At 40.4% G+C, this 19,147-nt stretch overlaps 1 pseudogene; it reads right to left on the bottom strand.

Annotated features, from left to right (window-relative positions):
• Positions 1-14,180, bottom strand: part of LOC135542249 (guanine nucleotide-binding protein G(s) subunit alpha-like) — a 45,264-nt pseudogene extending 31,084 nt beyond the window's left edge.
• Positions 14,181-19,147: the final 4,967 nt, after the last annotated feature.

Raw genomic sequence — 19,147 nt, 5'->3', positions numbered from 1 at the left:
TAGATTCCTAAATTGGCCCAGGAGAAGAGCACCTTGCTCAAAATGGGTGACATTTATATTGCCAGTTGCAGAATAAAACCACTGTAACCTGTAGTAGACGATAAAGGCCTCCACAGACGTAGCCTATATCACATATTATTGTTAATTATCTATCGGCTACAATAGATCATTCAGGGAGAACGGAGTAGTGGTGCTAGTGAAGATACCCGGACCGCCCTCTCAGACGGTTGATTCCTATAAGGTTTTCACTGTCAATCCACAATGAAGACATCAATATTAATTTCAATGTGAATATGATTCTTCAGCGCTACAATGTACATAAATGGTCTCTCGAGTCGGGATTCCCACGACGTCTTGCAGTGGAGCTGAAATCCACACTGAATCCTAGCAAATATCTCCTCTTGAACCCATCATCGGTTTCACTGGTAGAATTCTGACTACTGACATTCAAAACATTTGCTGTTCCTTCAAAGCGTATTTCCCTTTTTATTTTGCAATCCGTCTTCAGTCCCAGCGAGACGGGCCGAGCAGATAGGGGATAAAAAAAAAGACAAAATTAATATTTCCACTAAAATGACGGCATGTGGATCACTACGCCGACCCTTCCTTCTTCATCCAAATGTCTTTTAAATCCAGGACAAAACGTAACCGTGTCAACTATATCCTGTTTTAGTCAATGATATTAATTTATTTTCCCTCCTCGTCACAGATGTTGGTTGCTTTTGGGGTTTGTCCAGATCAAAAGGGCCTTTCTCTCGGTCTTTTTCTTTGCCGCTGTAATTGTATTTCTCCTCACATCGGTAAGCTTTTCTGGGCAAACAATGACTCCAATAGGGCTTCTTTTATGCAGTAAATACAATTTTCCAGAGTCAGGTATATTTATGAAAATCCTCCGTTATGTTCCCGTTTCTCGCGGGTAGAGCATGCTGTCAGTCTAAGCTTTATATCCCTTTTGAATTCGTATGGTAGATGGGCTGGCTGGCCATATGTGTATTATATGAACATACTGCAATATATAGCCTAATCATTTATAGAACGGTGACAGTTCTTTCTTTTTTTTAATGTAAAATCCAGATCTGCTCTTGAATAAATGTGAATAGATTCGTTTATTTTAAGTATTTTGTAGTATATATTTTTTAAACATTTTCTCTGAGAATTGTACATTAAGATATATCGCGTTGAAGAGATGGGGTGGGGCAAGCAGCTCTCACTGAACCCTGGGAACGACCAGAGTGTAATCACATGATTGCCCAAAACGTCATGAAGTTGCGATTCCCGAAGAGAAAAAGGCGCCCTCTGAAGAAATGATCATCCATACCCTGGTTCTAATGTCTATGGACCATACGGAGTAAGTTAGAATACTGTAGCACAACAGATATATTGTCATCGTTATAAAAATTGATACAATGTATAAATACTTCCTGGATCTTTCTATTCACTCTATACTTATTTATTCCCTCTAAAAATCTGAATATTTTGGTGGCTATGGAATTATGATAGATCTATCATAAAAATAATTAGAAAATAAAAAAGGGTTTGTAAAGAGTTAGTTTAACTATTCACTTAAAAAGTGGTTTAAACATCTGTAATAAACAGTTATAAAACTGGATGAAACGTCTCACTACTCTGCAAGCACCAAATACATGCACAATCTCAACCAATGTGTTACAAATGTTTATTCAATTATTATAAACCATCTTTAAATTAATAATAACCTACTTATAAACCCATTTATAAATAATGAATGTATATCTTGATATAAATTAATTTATGGATTAATATGTAGATGAGTGATAAACACAAATTAAACACATTGCATTTCTAGACAGATTTAGGCTTACTAATTTATTGCTTCACTGGGTTTTGCAATTTTCCCAATATGTGAAATATTATCAGCCCGGCCATCATACATACCAGTCTTCCATAATTGCAAAAATGTGGATGTCCTACTGCATTTAACAACAGATGTATTTTCACTTGACCACAGCACAGACTATATGAGTAGGCCTATGTGGTGTAAAGATGGGGTCTATTTGAGAATCACAATATAAAGTCTATGCAAGTCCTCTAACATGAAGGCCTAACCTAACAATTACTTGGTCTTTGGTGAATTGATTTATGCCCAATTATCATTTGTGTAACGTATTGTCATGTGTGTTGTCAACAATGATGACAGACTAATATTAGAGCTCAAATTCTTCCGGAAGTGTTTTTGACATAATTCTTTTTTTAAACTGGGCACTCCCTCTGCTAATATGGTCAGATGACTATCCCACTGTTTTGAGAGTAAATTAAAACATATAGGCCAATATTTCCTTTAAAACCTCTCAAGGATCCAACCCTTTTTTAAATTTGCACCTAAAATGACATCCTCAAATCTAACTGCCTTTGCTCAGGAACTAAAAGGAAACACATTGAAGTTGGTGGACATGTGAAATTAATGTTGGAGAATATAACACATTAGATCTGGTAAAAATAATACCATCATCTTCGAAATGCAAGAGAAAGGCCATAATGTATTTCTCCAGCCCAGGCGCAATTTAGATTTTGGCCACTAGATGGGAGCAGTGTATGTGCAAAGTTTTAGACTGATCCATTGCATATCTGTTCAAAATGTTGTATCTTGACTGCCCAAATGTGCCTAATTGGTGTGTTAATACATTTTTAAGTTCATAATTGTGCACTCTCCTCAAACAATAGCATGGTATTCTTTCACTGTAATAGCTACTGTAAATTGGACAGTGCAATTAGATTGACAACAATCTAAGCTTTCTGCCCATATCAAATATGTGGGGCAACAATCCCGTAGAGGTTAGCCATGTTATCATATAGACTGGTATATTTCCTTCAACCATCCCATCCTCATCTCGATTTCACAGGGCTGGCCCTAGCTTTTTAGGGGCCCTTAAGCAAGATTTGGTTTGGGGACCCCCCACCTCGCGGGTAAAACATTTTAGTGGTCGTTCTCTTGACAGTGGAAAAATAAAAAATGCAGTTTCAAAGTTAATTTACTGGAATTTGATGCATTTTGCCATGGGGCAAAGAGAAGATGTGGTGGTTTTAAAGCACATTTTCTACAATTCTACACATTTTGCGGCCGGGGGCTTATGCCCTGCTATTTCACTAAGGTGAAATTTGGGAAATATTGTTACACAAGCTAGGTTTCCATCCAATTGGCGACAAATTTTCATGCAAATATTTTCAAATCCACATAAAGAAAATATGCAAATGACTGCACCCAAAATGTACTTTTTTGCTTAAGTATTTTTTTTACCTTTATTTTACTAGGCAAGTCAGTTAAGAACAAATTCTTATTTTCAATGACGGCCTAGGAACAGTGGGTTAACTGCCTGTTCAGGGGAAGAACGACAGATTTTGTACCTTGTCAGCTCGGGGATTTGAACTTGCAACCTTCTGGTAACTAGTCCAATGCTCTAACCACTAGGCTACACTGCTGCCTACTGAATAAAAAATTGAGAGTTCAAACTGTTTCCATCACATTTTCAACTCTACCAATAGTTTTGTCACAAAAACTGTTTTGTTAAATAGCAAATGTGCCTACTCTGGTCTTGGAACATGCACTCTAGCCAACAGCTCACAGATACAGTGCAGGTAGGCTACATGATGAGATTATTATAGATAGGAGCGAGAATATTTTTATTTGTCAAACGGCAGGCAAGCATCGATCATCATGTCACCAGAATAAGAACCTTAATATTTATTGGAAAGGAGAATCAAGCACATCACTGTGCACTTTCATCACCCTGTGAAGTTTATCGTAACTTATTTAATCTTTACACTAACAATTTGCTGTAAATTCACAGCAATACTTTTACAGTAAGCTATTGTAACTCTATGCATCATGGGGTCTCAATGGCAAATTACAGCATTTGTACAGCTGTATATTTACAGCAGCATACTGTGAATTATGGTGCATTGTGGGGAAATGTGGGCAGAGAAAGAATCTGTCTCATTAACATATTTAGAGGTATGCCTTGTAAGTGGCTATATTCATTGCACCCATCAGTGAGAATTCCCGTGCTGTTTGTAATTCCTGTGTGCCTTCCTTGTTCCCCCTGTTCCTCTTATGGAATTTCCCTTATAATAAGGAGCAATGCGTATTGTGTACAAATTATTTGTGTTCAGGGTGATAGTTTGGTGCCAGATACCTGCCAAAAGGGCGTTTTAGAGGGTTTTTCTATATTTTTTTACTATTTTCTACATTGCATAATAATAGTGAAGGTATCAAAAGATGAAATAACACATAGGGAATAATGTAGTAACCAAAAAAGTAGCCACCCTTTGCCTTGATGAGAGCTTTGCACACTCTTGGCATTCTCTCAACCAGCTTTACCTGGAATGCTTTTCCAACAGTCTTTAAATCAAATCAAATGTATTGGTCACATACACATTTTTAGCAGATGTTATTGCGGGTATAGCGAAATGCTTGTGTTCCTAGCTCCAACAGTGCAGTAGTATCTAACGATTCACAAAAATACACAAATCTAAAAGTAAAGAATGGAATTAAGAAATATATAAATATTAGGATGATCAGTGGCATTGACTAAATACAGTATATGCACATGAGATCAGTAAAGCAGTATGTAAACATTATTAAAGTGGCCAGTGATTCCATGTCTATGTATATAGGGCAGCAGCCTCTAAGGTGATGGGTTGGAAGCTGGCTAGTGATGGCTATTTAACAGTCTGATGGCCTTAAGTTAGAAGCTGTTTTTCAGTCTCTCTGTCCCAGCTATGATGCACCTGTACTGACCTCCCCTTCTGGATGATAGCGGGGTGAACAGGCCGTGGCTCGGGTGGTTGATGTCCTTGATGATCTTTTTGGCTGTCCTGTGACATCAGGTGCTGTCGGTGCCCTGGAGGGCAGGCAGTGTGCCCCCGGGAATGCGTTGGGCAGAACTTACCACCCTCTGGAGAGCCCTGCGGTTGCGGGTGGTGCAGTTGCCGTACCAGCCAGTGATAACGCCCATTAAAATGCTCTCAATTGTGCATCTGTAAAAGTTTGAGGGTAGTAGGGGCCAAGCCAAATTTCCTCAGCCTCCTGAGGTGGAAGAGGCATTGTTGCTCCTTCTTCACCACACTGTCTGTGTGGGTGGACCAATTCAGATTGTCAGTGATGTGTACGCCGAGGAACTTGAAGCTTTTCACCTCCTCCACTGTGGTCCTGTCAATGTGGATAGGGGCATGCTCCCTCTGCTGTTTCCTGAAGTTCACAATCATCTCCTTTGTTTTGTTGACGTTGAGAGAGAGAGGTTATTTTCCTGGCACCACTCCACCAGGGCCCTCACCTCCTCCCTGTAGGCTGTCTCGTCATTGTTGGTAATCAGGCCTACTACAGGTGCTTCTACACCTGCATTGCTTGCTGTTTGGGGTTTTAGGCTGGGTTTCTGTACAGCACTTTGAGATATCAGCTGATGCACGAAGGGCTATATAAATTAATTTGATTTGATACTACTGTTGTGTTATCTGCAAACATAATGATTGAGTTGGAGGAGGGCGTGGCCACGCAGTCATGGGTAAACAGTGAGTACAGGAGGGGGCTGAGCATGCACCCTTGTGGGCCCCCTGTGTTGAGGATCAGTGAAGTGGAGGTGTTGTTTCCTACCTTCACCACCTGGGGGCTAGCCCGTCAGGAAGTCCAGGACCCAGTTGCATGGGCAAGGTTCAGACCCAGGGCCCCGAGCTTAATAATGAGCTTGGAGGCTACTATGGTGTTGAAGGCTGAGCTATAGTCAATGAACAGCAATCTGACGAAGGTATTCCTCGAGGTGATTTGATCCTTAACTAGCCTCAAAGCACTTCATGATGACAGAAGTGAGTGCTACGGGGCGATAGTCATTTAGTTCAGTTACCTTTGTTTCTTGGGTACAGGAACAATGGTGGACATCTTGAAGCAAGTGGGGACTGCAGAATGAGATGGGGAGAGATTTAGTATGTCCGTAAACACTCCAGCCAGCTGGTCTACGAATGTTCGGAGGACGCGGCTCGGGATGCCGTCTGTGCCGGCAGCCTTGTGTCAGCCACGGAGAACGAGAGCCCACAGTCCTTGAGAGTGGGCCACATTGGTGGCACTGTGTTATCCTCAAAGCGGGCAAAGAAGGTGTTTAGCTTGTCTGGGAGCAAGACATCGGTGTCTGCGATGTGGCTGGTTTTCCCTTTGTAATCTGATTGTCTGTAGACCCTGCCACATACATCTCACATCTGAGCTGTTGAATTGTGACTCCACTTTGTCTCTGTACTGACGTTTTGCCTATTTGTATGGTTAAATGTGGTGGTTCACGCATTCAGTTTTACACAAATGCTGCCATCTATCCACGGTTCATGGTTTGGGTAGGTTTTAAAAGTCACTGTGGGAAGATCATCCCCAAAACACTTCCTGATGAACTCAGTCACTGTTTTTCTGTGTAAGCGTCAATGATCATATCCCAGTTCGCATGATGAAAAACAATCTTCAAGCATGGATCCCGATTGGTCAGAGCAGCGTTGAATAGACCTTAGCACGGGTACCTCCTGTTGGAGTCTTCTGCTTATAGGAAGGGAGGAGAAAAATGGAGCCATGATCTGATTTCCCGAAGGGATGGCGGGGGAGGGCTTTGTAGGCATTTCAAAAAGGTGAAAAGCAATGATCTAGTGTTTTCCCTAATCTTGTGTTTTCCCTAAATTACAGTCAATGTGTTGATATAACTTTGGTAGCATATTCCTCAAATTTGCTTTGTTAAAATCAACAGCTACAACAAATGCGGCTTCAGGATGTGGTTTCCAGTTTGCATTTAGGGCTGTCATTGGCTTGAGTGGGTATATACACGGTTGTGACTATGACCGAAGAGAATTCTCTTGGGAGCGAATACCGTCGGCATTTGATTATGAGTTATTCTTGGTTGGGTGAACAAAAGGAGTTGAGTTTCTGTATGTTATTACAATCACATCATGAGTAGTTAATCATGAAGCATCTTGAAGGAGTTCCCACATATGATGAGCACTTGTTGGCTGCTTTTCCTTCACTCTGCAGTCCAACTGATTCCAAACCATCTCAATTGGGTTGAAGTCGGGTGCTTGTGGAGGCCATGTCATCTGATGCAGCACTACATCACTCTCCTTCTTGGTAAATAGCCCTTACACAGCCTGGAGGTGTGTTGTGTCATTTTCCTGTTGAAAAACAAATGATAGTCCCACTTAGCGCAAACCAGATGGGATGGCGTATCACTGCAGAATGCTGTGGTAGCCATGCTGGTTAAGTGTGTCTTGAATTCTAAATAAATCACTGACAGTGTCACCAGCAAAGCACCCCCACACCTCCTCCATGCCTGACGGTGGGAACCTCACATGCAGAGATCATCTGTTCACCTACTCTGCATCTCACAAAGACAGTGGTTGGAACCAAAAATCTCAAATTTGGACTCATCAGACCAAAGGACAGGTTTTCACCAGTCTAATGACAATTGCTCGTGTTTCTTGGCCCAAGCAAGTCTCTATTATTATTGGTGTCCTTTAGTAGTGGTTTCTTTGCAGCAATTCAACCACGAAGGCCTGATTCACGCAGTCTCCTCTGAACAGTTGATGTTGATGTGTCTGTTACTTGAACTCTGTGAAGCATTTATTTGGGCTGCAATTTCTGAGGTGCAGTTATTCTAATGAACTTATCCTCTGCAGCAGAGGGAACTCTGGGTCTTTCTTTCCTGTGGCAGTCCTCATGAGAGCCATGATGCTTGATGGTTTTTGCGACTGCACTTGAAGAAACTTACAAAGTTCTTAACATTTTCCAGATTGACTGGCCATCATATCTTAAAGTAACGATGGACTGTCGCTTCCCTTTGCTTATTAGAGCTGTTAATAATATGGACTTGGTCTTTCACCAAATAGGGCTATCTTCTGCATACCAACCATACCTTGTCACAACACAACTGATTGGCTCAAACACATTTAGGAAAGAAATTCCACAAATTAACTTTTAACAAAGCACACCTGTTAATTGAAATGCATTCCAGGTGACTATCTCGTGAAGCTGGTTGAGAGAATGCCAAGATTGCGCAAAGCTGTCAGCAATATTTTGATTTGTTTAACACTTTTTTGGTTACTAAATGATTCCATATGTGTTATTTCATAGTTTTGATGTCTTTACTATTATTCTACAATGTAGAAAAGTGTTTAAAAAAATAATATATATAATAAAATAAAAAGTAAAAACCTGGAATGAGTAGGTGTGTCCAAACTTTTGACTGGTACTGTACATATCATTAGGATCGTAAGAAAAGCCATGAGTGAAACATAAAACGTAAACGTTAAATAGATCTGTAAACTATGTTAGGACTATGAATTAACATTTACATGTTAAATTCTTACTTACCGTCTCCCTTTACTCAGTTACAGATCTTTTTTATGCATCCATGCATTTGCCAGTAATGTGGCATCTGCAAAGGACATGAACAAAACGTAGCTAGTCGAAGTTAGCTGGTCAATCAAGAAACTCTAGCCCAGACATTAGAATTGCTTTGCAGCTTCAGGTTTAATTTTTCAAAGTAAAAGTCTAGAGCTTGTTTTAGAAGTGCATTCAATAATGACGTTATACCAGTAGATGACAGTGTAGGCTTGGGCTTTCAGCAAATGACGTGTGAGAATGATAAAGACACACAATATTCCTTGTTTAGAATAACCACCTGAGCTGCAAAATAGACAGTGAATAGGATTTAGGCTAGGCCTATTCCGCTATCTAAATACACCATGCTGTTGTGTGTTATTTCATGCACATATAATTGCAGAATTTATTTTATAGCTGCGTGGGGCTATTGTGGTGATCATGTAACCTAATGAATCACACTTTTTTCCAGTATTTGGGAGCACGGGACTGTAGGCCTTATATTAGGCATTTTGACTGTTGTATTAGTGAATTCCACTCTGTACGTGGGCTTGTTATAGCCATTTGCATTGCATAACCCCATCATGCAGAGGCTATAACCATATCAATAAATGAGACAAAACAAAATATTTATTTAAGTCTGGGCTATAACCTGTCCAGAGGGAAATTGCCAACGGGTCCCAAATGGTCAAGACTATCTATAGCCTATTCTTATTGCCAGATCTGTTTTCCCTATCAGCCACTGCATGTGCTTAAACTATTTTGTTTAAAATATATATTTTGAGGGATGTGAGCTAGGGTCTCTTTTTAAGGGGAGCCCTATAATGAAAACAAATAGAGTTGTAAAATGATTCCACAAGACAAAAGTATCCAAAATGAGAGCCTACAAATTGAAGGCCTATTTTTTTGTTTGTTGGATAGGCCAAAATTAAAACATTGAATTATTAAAGTGATAGTCCAAAGACCTTTGGAGAATTTAGATAATTTTGAATAAACACAGATGAACAGATGGATACGACTGTTCTATTCTCTTTGATTTAGTTCCTATTGCAACTCAGACAAATGACTGAATGGATGACATACTGACTGACTGAACTGAATGAAGGATGAATTAAATGTTCAAATATGTTGGAATGACGAGTTGCATGCATCACGCATGCTCTGCACTTTATTTGGCTGGTAGGCAAATAGTCCTACATTAGGGTATAATGACTTTATGACTACATGACTCCAGAAGGACATCTTCTGAGGCTGAGGGGTGCTTTTCTGAAGGTGCATGGTGCTGTGGTGCTGCATGAAGATCACAAGCTCTCCAACTGGGCAGCAGTTGGGAGTAGCCTATACGGAGACTACCTAAAAACCCACTGACACAGAGTTATTGTAAAGTGTAGGCATAATCTTATGCCAGACTTAGCCTACGTTTAACCTCTCCCTTGTTCATTTCAGATTGAATGATGAAATAAATATAAACATATTCTATAAATGTCACGCCCTGGCCATAGTTTACTTTGTATGTTTCTATGTTTTGGTTGGTCAGGGTGTGATCTGAGTGGGCATTCGATGTTGGATGTCTTGTTTGTCTATTTCTGTGTTTGGCCTGATATGGTTCTCAATCAGGGGCAGGTGTTAGTCATTGTCTGTGATTGGGAACCATATTTAGTTAGCCTGGGTTTCACTGTGTGTTTGTGGGTGATTGTTCCGGTCTCTGTGTTTTGCACCAGATAGGGCTGTTTAGGTTTTCGCACGTTTGTTAGTTTATTCGTGTATAGTCTCTCAAATAAAATGAATCACAACCACGCTGCATTTTGGTCCGGTCCTCCTTCACCAGGCGAAAGCCGTGACAATAAAAAATATTTTGAGTGGCAAAGACTCCAGTGGACATACATAATTCATAGATTCACCAAACATCTAGTATTATTCTGTTTCATTATTCTTGGTGGATACTACTGGCTATGATTCATTATTCCTGGTAGATACTACTGGTTATGATTGCAGGCAGAGCTCAGAGAATGGGATGGTTCAATATTGAATGAGTCATATTTTGATAAGGTGCATGCATAAGGATGTCCACGTCACCCAGAGATATGCCCATGTTGTACAGATACACCTAGCAGACTGAAACGTCACTGTTGTAGGCATAATACAGCTAGTGCTATCTAGACTTGCTCTGGCAAACAAATCCATGACATTAGCTACCTAAATGTGAAGTAAACTCAACTGAGGAGAAACAGAAAATGGAGACTTTTAACTTGAAAATGTGCAGGATACCTCTTTCCAGTTTCCCTGACTTCCATTTTTATTTTATATTGTGTTATGCATGTTCGGGTAGCACTCCTCACAGGCCATTTGGTGTACTTTTTTGGTTTGTTGGCGAGATGAAACTGCCAAAACTCTGAAAGGAATTATTGTACATCAGAATTGCAACACAAGACTTGTTCAAGCCTTAAATGTTAGTCTGTAATCGTAGCATGGTGTTTGTATGTTCACAGATGCCATTTCACGTTTACATTCATGTTTCACACATGGCTTTTCTTACGATCCGAACAATACGTACATTCAATCTTTTGGCAGGTATCTGTCTCCATATGATAGTCACAACAATAAGAAAATTACTAATCCCTTGAACATGTACACAATTATTTTGCAGCAGAACTTATAGAATAGTCGAATAGGATGAACTGAGTGTGAAAGTGGTACAACAATATTTTTTAAATGGATGACATTTTTTCAGTAGCCTAGATTCAAATGCAACGCCCATCTCCTGCCAGTGCAGGGCAGAATTTAGATACAATCACACTGGATTTGAGTCCCCCCTCCAAAAAAGAAAAGTCTGTCTAAAAATAAAGATGGAAATGTGGAACTGATAACATGAAAAGTGTTCTGTTACTAAATTGGTCACTGGACCTATAAAATGAACAGTGCCTTCAGAAAGTATTCACACCCCTTTACTTTTTCCTCATTTTGTTGTGTTACATCCTGAATTTAAAATTGACACAATTTCGATTTTGTGTCACTGATCTAAACACAATACCCCATAATGTCAAAGTGGAATTTTGTTTGTAGACATTGTTTTTAAATGAATATAACATGAGTAAAAATGTGCTTAACAAATCACATAATAAGTTGCATGGACTCATGTGTATAATATTCGTGGTTACCATGATTTTTCAATGACTACCCCATTTCTGTAACCCACACATACAATTATCTGTAAGGTCCACTCAATCGAGTAGTAAAATTTCAAACACAGATTCAACCACAAAGACCAGGGAGGTTTTCAAATGCCTCGCAAAGAAGGGCAACGATTGGTAGTTAAAACAAGCAGACACTGAATAACCCTTTCAGCATGGTGAAGTTATTAATTATGGTGTATCATTACACTACAAAGGTACAGGCATCCTTCCTAACTCAGTTGCCGGAGAGGAAGGAAACTGTTCGGGGATTTGACCATGAGGCCAATGGTGATTTTAAAACAGTTACAGAGTTTAATGGTTGTAATATGAGAAAACTGAGGATGGATCAATAACATTGCAGTTACTCCACAATAATAACCTAAATTACAGAGTGAAAAGAACAATGCCTGTACAGAATAAAAAATATTCCAAAACATGCACCCCAAGACACTTAAGTAATACTGCAACAAAAAAAGGCAAAGAAATGAACTTTTTGTCTTGAATACAAAGTGTTATGTTTGGGGCAAATCCAACACAACACATCACTGAGGACCATTCTTCATATTTTCAAGCATGGTCGTGGCTGCATCATGTTATGGGTATGCTTGTCATCAGCAAGGATTTAGGGAGTTTCTTAGGATAAAAATAAACAGAATACAGCTATAAGCATAGGCCTTAATCCTAGAGGAAAACCTGGTTCAGTCTGCTTTCCAACAGACACTGGGAGACGAATTCACCTTTCAGCAGGACAATAACCTAAAACACAAGGCCAAATCTATACTGAAGTTGCTTACCAAGATGACATTGAATGTTCCTGAGTGGCCTAGTTACAGTTTTGACTGAAAACGGCTTGAAATCTATGGCAAGACTTGGCTGTCAAGCAATGAGCAACAATCAACTTGACAGAGCTTGAAGAATTAAAAAAATTATAAAATGGGCAAATATTGTACGATCCAGGTGTGCAAAGCTTTTAGAAAGTTACCAAGAAAGACTCACAGCTGTAATACTCACCAAATGTGCTTCTACAAAGTATCGACTGTGTAAATAGTTATGTAAGTTAGAAGTTAGTTATTTCTGTATTATATTTTTCAAGGACACATAAGAGAGGCTTAGCTAACAGGATGGAGAATATCACGAGTACAATGAGGAGAATGCAATGAATAACCTATAACCAACTCACACCTGGCTGGATTACTAGAGCATCGTTCACAAGCATACTTATCATCTCGTTCTGCTCGTGTCCAGTCTGTTTTTAAACCTACAGCCCACATGACTAGTGTATTTTGGTCACAGAGCCCACACAGTTCTTCCATTTGTTTCTGCAAACTGCCCTCCTTTCCTTGTGTAACTTAGAAAAAAGGGGCAGCTTCTATAAAGGCAACAAAGCTAAAGACCTCCTTGTGATACAGTTTATAACTAGGCTATATCAAGGGCTTACTTTGCAAACACTCGTTCAATTTAAGGGTTTAAAATAAATTAAAACCTGTTCTCCTTCACTTGATCAAAGCAAATAACCCCTTCCACGGGAAAAAACTGAAGTGGAGATGAAAAAAAGCCGGCTTCTCCTGAGGGGAAAAACACAATACTTACATAAAGCAGTTATAAGAAGACATAAGCAGTGATTACTTGTTCTTATGGATTCTTATGGATAATAGCCAAATACAGTGTTGAGGACTGCACAGTGATTTAGGTTAACTTACCCAATAGCAGAACCCTTGCCTCCATGTCATGGAAAATGTTTTGTTAGTTTGTGCGTGCGTGTGCGTGTGTGTGTGCACGTGTGTGTGTGTGTGTTTGTGTGTGTGTGTGTGGGGGGGGGGGGGGGGTCAAAATTGATGTGGTTTTGTTCTCGTTGTTGAAATACCAGGCATTTGAGAATCAGCCTGTTCTCATTTACCCTCAAGGCAGCATGTCTTCTTTTTTTCATCCACCAAATAAACTATAGGCTACAATAAGTAATGTGTTTGTAATAACAAGCAATGAATAAGGGCTGCAGATGTCACTTTCTAATACACACTGTCCCTCAAAATAATGTGTTGTTTGGACATCAATAACATCACCCACACTGGTGTGTAGAATAGGAAACTTGTTAAATAAAGGTTAAATCAAAACGTATCAATGTAGACAGTCAGTTTGATATCCAGGGGAATTAAAAAAGTATTTGTCTTGATAAATAGGTCAAATAACATATAGGCTAGGGTACCTTGATATTACATTACAGAGGACCCCCCTCCCAATGAAACAAAACTAGCTTATGCAGTCATAGTTGATAGGTTCCTTGTCCTGTTGGCAAATGATCACCAAGCTGAGACCCTTATGGATATATGGCCAAATATAGCCTACAGTGCAGAGGACAAGGCTGTAAATTAGGTTAACTTACCCAATAGCAGAAGCCTATGGGTCTGCTTGTATTCTCTCTTCTCTGCTTTCAGACTCTTGTCTATGTTCCGACTTCTCTTTATCTCCGCTTTGATGCGTGCTTTCTCCTCCACTCTGCGTTGATCCCGAAGCCCCAGGTCGGAACAATTGTCCTGCTGCCCAGGCTCGCCATCTAGCCCAGCATTAGCACCCGTTCGCCCGCTGTAGGTTATCGACGAGTGGGGTCCTATAATCCTAGATCTAAAACTATGACACATCCCCATACCGAGCTGCCACGTTTATAATTCAACTAGCTAACACTTGACCGTGCATGGAAACCCCATAATTATGATAACAGTCTCGCTGTCTATTGTCACATCCCGTTAGCGGACACCGGGTCCATGCAATGACCAAGGTGTCCACTTCTCGCAATTCAATGTATTTTTTTTCTTCTGAAAACGTAAAAGCCACTCACAGTAGGCCCAGCCGACGAATATGAATCTGACCGGCACACAGTTCCCGGTGCTCCTTATTGTGATGTATAGATTATAGAGATGGCTTGTGGGTTTTGCCCTATTTTGCTCTCGAAGTCCTTCCACATCCTTCCTCTTTCCTGTTACAATTTGCAGGAGCAACAGGGGGGAGGCAGAAGAGAAGCCACGCGTCTGAGTCACGTGATCTGCGTCGTTCATCGCCCACCTCAGCACACCTGTTTCGTTCTCAAATCAACCGTTCTCACAAGATGTATATTAGCCGAGATGCTTTTCAGTGGCATACTACTTTAAGCATCAAAAAGAAGAATAGGCCTTTAGATAGACACAGAACTGCAGTCAATTAGCTATCTGAACATTGTAATATCTTACTCTGAGGAGGGGACAAACAGTGTCTCTGTTTATATGAAGATGGATTATATTCACACTAACTGTTAACGGTTAACTGTCTATGTTTGTATCGTGTGTGTGTGTGTGTATGTTATAGATTTTTACAGATTGGGCCATAGAAATTTGATTAGGGTTCTTTGTGATTGGATAGAATTCATCCAGCGCCAGGGTTAAAAGAAACCTCTCTGACATTGCCACTAGATGACAGCAAATCTAACTCACGTAGACTAGTTCGGTGTGAGACAGCTTCATAACATAGTGACCAGACCGCCAGCATTGCGGCGCGCTCAAAGCGTTGCTGCTCAAGTGTTGCAAATGGAAATGATTAGGCTAATAAACTATGAATGGAAATAAATGCCTACAGTTTAAACTTTTTTAGTTATTTTATGAAATTATGTTTTTAGAAAAGGGGCGTTTTTTTAAAGTTCCGGGGTAACTGGCCCTTGGGGTAACTGGCCCCCAGGGGGTAGAAGGTTATGGCATAGGTGTGTTAAAATCCATTGAATCAGTTTTATTTAGAAAGTCTTTAGTAAATAATACTTCGCTTTTAAGTCTAGTTGTTTAATTATTTAAATAAAATATGGGGTGGAAAATGGTGTTACATATGTCACTATTAATATCTGCACTATGTGGAGATTTGATGTCCATCTTTTTAACTCACCTGCACATACATTTTCTTTAATCTCTCGATGTTGTTCCTTTTCCCTTACAATCCATTATGTACAATTGCACTAAATATTATAGGAATAATGCAATAATTTGTATCTCTGCAGTCTTTAAAATGACATTCAGGGGCAAAAGGTTTTCAATAGTTGTTTTTAATTCATTCAAAATAATATATTCATTTGAATACAATATTGGAATGGAATATAACTAATAACATTAAATAACATTGGAATAACTCACAAGCCCACCTCCTGCACTGCTCACACCTAATCCAGTCCCACCTGAGGCTGAAAACAGCTCCTCACAGAAAATACACTCTGCATCCCCTTTGGTGACTGATGTGGCTTATTGTGTTGCAACAACCTTCTTTGAGGCAACCTTTCTTTGAAGAACTTGATTCGTTTTCCTACTCTCTCTCTCTTTCTTTCTTCTTTTTGATGCCTTTTCCTCCAGCAACCTTTTGTAAGGTGAGGCTATCAGCATAGCCGCAGACTCTGCCTTCCTCTTCCTCGGCCTCGCCTCCTGGAGCCTTGGCACAACTCCAATAGAACTGCCGCAGCTGTTGGTTGTTGGTTTAAGCAAAAACAAACAAACAAACAAAAACACATGAGTATTGGTACAATAAACACTTCTAATCACTATATCCAAATATATGTTCCCTAAAATGAGTGCTGATTATTTTATTACTAACATTTGGAGCAAGGGTAGGCTGCAGGGTGGAGGTTGTGGCGGAGGTAGATGTGGTGGAGGTAGAGGTTTTGGAGTTAGAGCTGGTGGCGGTGGAGGTAGAGCTAGAGATGGCGACGGTAGAGGTGGCAATAGAGCACTGTGGCTGAATGAATTCTTTGCATTGAAAATAAAACGACAAAAGCAGTACATCGGTGTTAGTACAATAAACACTTTCTACCAAGTACATACGGCTTCTGCTACCTTAGATGACTTTTTCTTCTCAGCAATAGGTTCAGGCTCCTAGATAACCTCAGCGGCCACGAAATCCACCTCTGTGAAGATGTACTTCTCCAAAGGCCACAGCCCACTTGCCCGGAAGCCCTCCACTCCTCTCTCCACACTGGCCACCTTGTTATAGGCCTTTGTGATGAGGCCAGCCATTTGCTATATACCTATCCTTTCCCCAGGAAGCGTCATCATCCATTGATGTCGGTACGGTCTAACAGCTGCATCTTGTGGCTGCAGTGGGGTGGCAGAACAGCCTCCAGGGTCTTATGGAAGTGGTGCCCATCGAGGATGAGGATATGGGGTTCCTCAGGGGTGCAACCAACACTGTGAGCAAAGTGGTGAAGCCAGTCAACAAAGATGGCACTGTAGACCCAGCCTGAGTCACTCCTTCCAACGGACCCTGGAGGTGCTCCAACCAGCAGTTGTACGTTCATCCTCTTCCGGGAGGAAGATGAAGAGGGGCGGTACGTATTGCCTCTCTGAACTGATAGCACAAATTATTGTGACTATGAAGCCCATCTCTGCACTGTTCATCCATGCAACCTGTTTTGTTCCCTTGGTGGCCACCACAGGCAACGGTTTCTGGACGTTTTGTATTCCCATCTCATCATTGTACCAAATCTTCGTTGGCCTGACGTTCTTGACGCTGTTTAAAACGTCCTCGTAGGCCTTTAAAAAACTGGTCAACCTTAAGCTTATTAAAGCCCACGGCCCTCACAAGACTGGTTGCTTGCGATACTCTTACTGACAGTTGAGGGTTGTGCTTCATGAAGCCACTGAACCAATTCACCTCTGCATACCCCTTTCCTTTGTTGAGCCTGTGCTTAATTCCCATCCTCCCTGCCAGATCAAAGGCAAGTCTTCTCACGTCCCATGATGTTAGGCCAAATAGGGCTCTTTCCATTTGTTGAATGTGATTGACAAGGTCACTTTCAGACGTGGAAGAGAAGACTGGCACCCCCCTCCATTTAATGTCTGCCAATTTTTTATTGCCTTCAGTTTTCTTCATATCTTCTCATCTGAAAATAAAAACATGAAATTAAAATAGGAACAGATGGCCTCCTAACCCTTACCCAAAACCCTCCCTAACCCTAACCCCTAATCTAACAGATTACCCCTTACCCTAACTACCCAACACAGGACTGTGTACCTTAAGAGAAGCCAGTTTCTTTCAAACCACCTGACTCAAAGTATTATTATTAACCTGCAGGGGGGAGAGGTGTCAATTTAAAAGCTCTCTCTTAGCTAGATACCCTACATGTCATTCAATAATTTCATCCAAACTGCCTGCACCCGTCAAAGAGCTTCTGTGTAGCCAGGCGCTAAAATAGAACTTGGTTCCGCCTCTCCCAAGTCCCGCCTTTCCCATTTAATCATTGATTTTTAGGAGTATATACCCACGTGGGTGATTGAAAGACGAATGAGGTCTCCACTCCAGTCCAGTTGGCTGCACTAATGCACATTAAAGTTGGTTGCCAAACGCCATGAAAATTCCACAGAAGAAGAAGAATAGTGAATGAGGAGGGATTAATCAAAGAAAATGAACAACAAATACAAACTTGGTTTCCCTTTTCATCTGTGGATTAATTGTCAGAGTAGAGAACACATGATTTTGTGTGACTCAAAATCAATATAAATTCTACAAAGATCCAGCAAAAAAAAGGACCGTATGCGTTTCAAGTAAAATAACCCAATATTTCTCTCCCAGGACAAATGACCTAGCAACGGCAAGCTAGCTAAATGTCCATGAATGTTTAATGTGTTTCGACCTTTCTCCAAATTAATATAGTTGGTCCACAGTTGTTTTTGGCATTTTAACCTGTGTGTCATGAACACATCTGGTGGTGATAGACAAAATCAACATGTGCATGAGGGCACACACAGGAACCCGTTTGGTCATCATGTAATGTATTCCATTTGCAGTATTCTGAACAGGGGCTCTTGTTTCTGGGGGTGCCCAGGAACCGGTTTGGCCATCAGGTAGGCATTTACTTCATTTTCTTTAAAAGGTCTTGGTCAGTCAGTCATACTAATTCCCATGTAAAATAGCCTTTTGAGTGACTGAAATATCACCCATAATATTTTTTGAGGATAGAAAGAATTTTTCTTTCATGGCTAACTACCAGGAAGTTTGAAAAGACAGGCTGAGTGTGCAGGGAGCTTATATTCATAAACTCACCTTGACTGACAGCTCTTTGAAACACCTACAAGAAACTTGGATGAAGTGTTGCAGTAAAATCATCTCAAGCTAATTTGGTGATACACAAAGCAATTCAAGTAACATTGAAATTGCATCATTGATGTCAATCTTTTTAATACATCACCTGTTTGGCAAATGCGGTTCACAGCAGCACTGAGGATGAAGACATGACAACTGCATCAGTTTTGAACGACCCCCCTTTTTGTTCCATGCTAGCTGAAGACCGAGCTAGCCAGTAACTAGCTAACACAAGACACAGATGAAAGGGAAAACATAAGTATCTTTGCAATAGATGAAGAGTATAAACTTGTAATTCTATTTGCTGACACCCTACAGTGACATTTTGGCACCAGTAGAGAAGCTATTTCGTTATGTAAACCCCGCCCCTCCGCAAACACGCCATCTACGATGTTGATTACGAGGCGATACTTGTTCAAATTAGATAAGAGATTATCATGTTACCATTGGTATATTAAAATCAGAGTTAGAGTAATGTCACCCTATCCCCTTAATAATCCCGCCTCCTCAATCCAAGGAT

Source organism: Oncorhynchus masou, chromosome 6 (genome assembly GCF_036934945.1).
Source record: "Oncorhynchus masou masou isolate Uvic2021 chromosome 6, UVic_Omas_1.1, whole genome shotgun sequence".
In the NCBI taxonomy this organism is placed as follows: domain Eukaryota; kingdom Metazoa; phylum Chordata; class Actinopteri; order Salmoniformes; family Salmonidae; genus Oncorhynchus; species Oncorhynchus masou.
Note: the sequence above shows the minus strand (reverse complement) of the source record. Positions and strands in the feature narration are given on the sequence as shown.